At 47.7% G+C, this 6,550-nt stretch overlaps 1 pseudogene; it reads left to right on the top strand.

Moving 5' to 3' along the window:
• The first annotated feature begins 2,101 nt into the window (after window positions 1-2,101).
• On the top strand, window positions 2,102-3,291 carry LOC123041726 (calmodulin-binding protein 25-like; annotated as a pseudogene).
• The last annotated feature ends 3,259 nt before the right edge of the window (window positions 3,292-6,550 follow it).

Raw genomic sequence — 6,550 nt, 5'->3', positions numbered from 1 at the left:
TTTATCTGTAGTAATTAATTGGTGAGTTTAAGGATTATTTACAATTAGGTTTAAAAAACAGCTCTGTTTTAGTGTTTTATAGGTTTTGTGCTATTTCTTTAAATTTTAAATACTTTTAAAAAAATTCTTTATGATTTTGACATATTATTTTAGTTTCTGTTAAGTTATCAGTAGCTATTTTATTTGTAGCATTTTTTGGTATTTTATTTCTTTTATCCTACTAGAAAACTTGTTTTGAGCTTCATAGGAGTTCATATTTAAGAGTGCCTTATAAATCCTGTACAGCCATTGCCGTTTTATACATGAAAAAAAAAATACTTTCCCGCAATCTTTTTCCCTCCATTTTCTTTTTCGCCATTTTCTCCCGCCATTCTCTCCCGCCATTTTCTTTCCCGCCATTCTCTCCCGCCATGTTATCTACGGTCGTGGACACCATGAGGCTCATTTTATAAGTTGAGAAGAGAAGATGGCGGGCAAGAAGATGGCGGGAGAGAATGGCGGGAAAGAAAATGGCGGGAAAGAAAATGTCGGGAGAGAATGATGGGAAAGAAAATGGAGGGAGAGAATGGCGGCAAATAAAATGACAGGAAAGAAAATGTCAGGAGAAAATGGCGGCAAAGAACGGCGGCAAAGAATGGCGGGAGAAAATGGTGGCAAAGAAAATAGCGGGAGAAAATGGAGGAAAAGAACGGCGGGAAAGAAAATGAAGGATAAAAAATTAAAATACAAAAAATACTACAAATAAAATATCTACTGATAACTTAACAGAAACTAAAAGAATATGTCAAAATCATAAAGAAAACAATTTAAAGCAATTAAAATTAAAAGAAATAGCACAAAACCTATAAAACAATAAAACATAACTGTTTTCGTAAAAACCTAATTTTAAGTAATCCTTAAATTCACCAATTAATTACTACAGATAAACAAAGTCACAAAGAACCAGTAGCAAAAAGAATCATCTAAAAAAATACTCCTAGCTCAAATTACAGGCAATCTAGTGATTTGAGAAAATTTATGAAAATTCAAATTCAAACTTTCAAATCTAGTCAAACTTGATATCTACAGAAACTTCATAAAATTTCTAATCTAATGCAAAAAGAATCAAATTAAAATATTAAAAATCCTAATTGATATGAATTTTCTAAAACAGGAGAATAGGTGTTGGCCGAAGACCACTTTTCGGCCTACCATTGGCCGAAGAGGGACTCTTTGGCCAACGGTTGGCCGAAAAGTCACTCTTCGGCTAACCTTAGGCCGAAAAGTCCCTTTTTGGCCAACAGAAGGCCGACGGGATGATACTTTTGATTTTTATGCATTTGGGTGTATAGTTTCTGAATTTTTTATAAAAATCATCATAATTCAAAAAAAAAATCGTTGCCGCGGCGGACGTGGTTAGCGAAAAGCTGCTCTGCGGCTGTTGCTAATTGCTACTCCCTCCTTCCATCTATATAGGGCCTAATACGTGTTTCAAGACCGCCTTTGACTATTGACAAAATTAAAAATACATGAGAAATATAATGTGAAAATTATATCATTGAAAGCTCCTTTCACATACGAATTTGACGGTATGCTTTGTGTAAGTTGCATGTCATATATTATTGCTCTAATATTTGGTCAAAGTTAACCTCGAAAAATGCATTAGGCCGAGGGAGTATGCTGGCCTGACCTCCGCGCGTGGAACGGGTGCCGCGCACGCGGCCGCGCCACATAGCCGCGCGCGCGCGCTGTGGACGACCGGGGTTGGGTTGACTCCAGCTCGGCAGCGTTGGAGTCCGACACTGAGACATGCCGAGACCGCGCGCGCGGCCCCGCCATCCCCCAGGCACGCCTACACCGCCGATGCCGATGCCGATGCCGATGCGCCCACGCGTTTTCCCGCGGGACCCCTGCGTCCACCACACCCGTCCCCGCCTATATATATCCACCTTCCACCTCGCTCCCCCATTCCCACTCCCCCAACAGCACCCTTCCTTCCCAAACCGCAGACACGCACGCACACCATCCTCCTCCTCCTCCTGTACTACACTCACACTAGCTGCACGCCGGCCTTCGAACTTTAACGTGCTTCAGTTCTCAGTGATCACCATCAGCCTCGCGTATGGATGCCATGTCGTGCCTGGCGCCGCCACCATCCACGTCGTTCCTCTCGGCCTACTACACCGACGCCGCCATCACGCAAGCGCTACACTTCTCCTCCATGTCCATGCCCGAGCACGAGTACGCTTACTCCCCCGCAGTCTCCTCCCCGTCCTCCGCCTCGGCGCCCTACTCCTCGTCCCTGCTCGCGGACTTCCCCGGCGGTGGCAGCTGGTTCGCGTCCACGGTCTCCCCGCCGACGAGAACCGCTCGCCTGCGACACCGTGCTGCTCGCGTCTGACGCGGCGCCGTCCGGCCCCGTCGGCGGCGCGGCGAACAAGAGGCGGGTCGGCCTTGGGCCCAATGCAGCGGGCGCAAGGAAGCGGCGGGCGAGGGCGTCGAAGCGCGCGCCGACCACGTACATCAGCACCGACGCGGCCAACTTCCGGCTCATGGTGCAGCACGTCACCGGCGTCGAGGCCGAGCCCACGGCAGACGGCGCACTCCTGCCCGCGTTGTTCGACGCGTCCTCCGCCTCGGCGCTGGTGGACTGCTCCTCGTTCGACGGTGCGTTCGGGCACGCGATGCAGCTACAGTCCGACGTGGACGCCGCGGCGCTCCATCGCCACCACCAACAGCAGCAGCAGCAGCCGTGCTACCCGACGCTGGACTCGTGGAGCGTCATGTAGGAGAGCAGCCAGCTGATCTAGCCGATCGAGCTCCCCTCCATTTGCCAGGAAGCTTGCTGCTCAAGCCCGCAATCGAAACGCTGCGGGGGCAAAAACCTGGCAACGCTATGACTTCGCCTAGACGACAGAAGAACATAAGCAGATAGTTCACCAACACAGACTCAACACCACACATTATCTCAGACAAGACTAGCTTGGACTAAAGTAAGCATAGCACCACGAATTAGGGACTGTCTGGATGGTTACCAAAGTGTACCTTGCCAATATTTTGGTCATGGCCTTTGTTTGGATGAAGGCTTCTTTACCAGCTGTGGTACATTTTGTAGTCAAAGTTGACCAAATCCATCGGCAAGTAAAAGTGTAAAACCTTAACCAAAATGTTGGCAACCAACTTCTTTGCAGGGCAATCCTAGGCACACAAAAAAACAGACCTTAGGGCTACTCTCCAACTTCTCTAGCAACAAGACAGAGATAAAACAAGTGCTGTAGGAGATTCATTTGATCACAAAAGGAGGAAGAGAGATTTTCAGACCATTTTTTCTCTTCACATCACCTCTCACGTTATGTCGATGAGTGATCTCGATATCAGAGATCCGATGGATCACCTTTTAGAGATCCAGCCAGGCGTCGAACACTTCAGATCTTTAGATATGGAGGCTTTTGCTTATCCACGTTCAAGCCACTGAGAAGGTGTAATACCCTACATCATGTTTGTGTTCTTGCTGAAATGTACGTGCATCTTAGAGCATCTGCAACACGCGACGCAACCGCGCGGCACGCTAAAACATTTTTATAGTGTCGAAATAGCGGTTTTTTGCGCGCGACAGGGCGCTGGCTCTAGCGGCCGCTGTAAAATATGGCGCGCGTGAGCAGCTTCAGTAGGCGCGCTAACTTACAGCGCGCGCGAGCAGCCGACGCTTGCAATACATGTCCATTTTGAGAAAATGTGATGATGTTCAAACAACAAATGTGCAAAATAAAGACATAGCATAGTTCAATTGTACGGCATAGTTCAAAATCACCCAACCAAGTTCATGAGACATAAAAGTTCACACAAACAAATGACACATCGACAATCATGCCACATCATCATCGTCTTCCTCTTCCTCCTCATCCGAAGACGATTCTTCCTCCTCCTCTTCATTGTCGCACGCTGCATCGTTATCGGGAGCTCGGATGGTGTTCACAAAATCTCCAATGGCATCATGCGAAGGTATGTGAGGCACAGCGGAAGACATGCGTCCACCCATGTCACCCAGAGGTGCTGCCATGCCTCCCATGAGAGACCCAAAAACTCATGCTTCCCATGCCTCCCATGTTGGGAAACGTTGCATGGAAAACAAAAAAAATTCCACGCACATGCAAGATCTATCAAGGAGATGCATAGCAACGAGAGGGGAGAGTGTGTCTATGTACCCTCGTAGATCGTAAGCAGAAGCATTTGACAACGCGGTTGATGTAGTCAAACTTCTTCGCATTCCAACTAATCGAGCACCAAACGTACGGCACCTCCGCGTTCAGCACACGTTCAGCTCGATGACGTCCTCCACCTTCTTGATCCAGCAAGACGATGAGGTAGTGGATGAGTTCCGGCAGCACGACGGTGTGGTGACGGTGATGGTGAAGCTATCTTCACAGGGCTTCGCCTAAGCACTACGAAAATATGACGGGGGGTGTAAACTGTAAATGGGGACGCCGCACACGGCTAAGATAATGTCTGTTGTGTGCTAGGCGCGTCCCCTCCCACATATATATAGGTGGGGGAGGGAGGAGGAGCCAAGGGGGCGCCCCAAGTAGGAGGAATCCTACTTGGGGTCTCTCCCAAGCCGCACCCCTTTCCTTATTTGGCGCCCCCCCTTTCCTTTCACCCATGAGAGGGAAAGACAGGAGGGGCTAGCCCTCCCCATTTTCCTTCCCTAGGGCTGGCCAATTAAGGGACGAGGCGCAGCAGCCCCCTTGTGGGCTGGTCTGTCCGCTCCTTTGGCCCATAAGGCCCATAACTTGCCGGGGGGTGCCCGGAACCCCTTCCGATGACTCGATTCCTTCCTGGTACGTCTCGAAACACTTCCGGTGTCAAAATACCATCGCCCTATATATCAATCTTTACCTCTCGACCATTTCGAGACTCCTTGTCATGTACGTGATCTCATCCGGGACTCCGAACAACATTCGGTCACCAAATCATATAACTCATATAACACTATATTGTCAGCGAGCGTTAAGCGTGCGGACCCTACGGGTTCGAGAATTATGTAGACATGACCGAGACACCTCTCCGGTCAATAACCAATAGCGGAACCTGGATGCCCATATTGGCTCCTACATATTCTATGAAGATCTTTATCGGTCAAACCGTTATGACAACATACGCAATTCCCTTTGTCCATCGGTATGTTACTTGCCCGAGATTCGATCGTCGGTATCTTCATACCTAGTTTAATCTCATTACTGGCAAGTCTCTTTACTCGTTCCATAATACATCACCTCGTGACTAACTCCTTAGTCGTTTGTTTACGAGCTTATGATGTGTATTACCGAGAGGGCCCAGAGATACCTCTCCGATACTCAGAGTGACAAATCCTAATCTCGATCTATGCCAACCCAACAAACACCTTCGGAGATACCTATAGAGCATCTTTATAATCCCCCAATTACGTTGTGACGTTTGATAGCACACAAGGTATTCCTCCGGTATCCGGGAGTTGCATAATCTCATAGTCGAAGAAACATGTATTTGACATGAAGAAAGCAATAGCAATAAACTGAATGATCATTATGCTAAGCTAACGGATGGGTCTTGTCCATCACATCATTCTCCTAATGATGTGACCCCATTATCAAATGTCAACACATGTCCATGGTTAGGAAACCTTAACCATCTTTGATCAACGAGCTACCCTGGTAGAGCCTCACTAGGGACAAGGTATTTGTTTATATATTCACACATGTATTTAAGTTTCCGATCAATATAATTCTAGAATGAATAATAAACCTTTATCATGAATAAGGAAATATAAAATAACAACTTTATTATTGCCTCTAGGGGTGCAATACTACTTGGGGTGCCCCCTTGGCTGCTCCTCCCTCCCCCCACCTATATATATGTGCGAGGGGGCGCACCTAGCACACAACAAACATTATCTTAGTCGTGTGCGGCGTGCCCCTCCACAGTTTACAGCCTCGGTCATATTTTCGTAGTGCTTAGGCGAAGGCCTGCGGAGATAGCTTCACCATCACCGTCACCACACCGTTATGCTGCCGGAACTCATCTACTACCTCGCCGTCTTTCCGGATCAAGAAGGCGGAGGACGTCAACGAGCTGAACGCGGAGGTGTCGTACGTTCGGTGCTCGATCGGTTGGCACGCGAAGAAGTTCGACTACATCAACCGCGTTGTCAGACGCTTCCGCTTACGGTCTATGAGGGTACATAGACACACACTCCCCCTCTTGTTGCTATGCATCTCCTTGATAGATCTTGCGTGTGCGTAGAAAAAAAATTTCTTTTCCATGCAACGTTTCCAACAGTGGCATCCGAGCCAATCTATGCGTAGATGATATGCACAAGTAGAACACAAAGAGTTGTGTGCGGTGATAGTCATACTTCTTACCACCAACGTTTTATTTTGATTCGGCGGTATTGTGGGATGAAGTGGCCCTGACCAACCTTACATGTCCACGCACATGAGATCGGTTCCACCGACAAACATGCAACTAGTTTTGCATAAAGGTGGCTGGCTGGTGTCTGTTTCTCCTACTTTAGTTGAATCGGATTTGACTACGG

The sequence above is a fragment of the Triticum aestivum genome, chromosome 2B (assembly GCF_018294505.1).
Source record: "Triticum aestivum cultivar Chinese Spring chromosome 2B, IWGSC CS RefSeq v2.1, whole genome shotgun sequence".
Classification (NCBI taxonomy): Eukaryota; Viridiplantae; Streptophyta; class Magnoliopsida; order Poales; family Poaceae; genus Triticum; species Triticum aestivum.
Note: the sequence above shows the minus strand (reverse complement) of the source record. Positions and strands in the feature narration are given on the sequence as shown.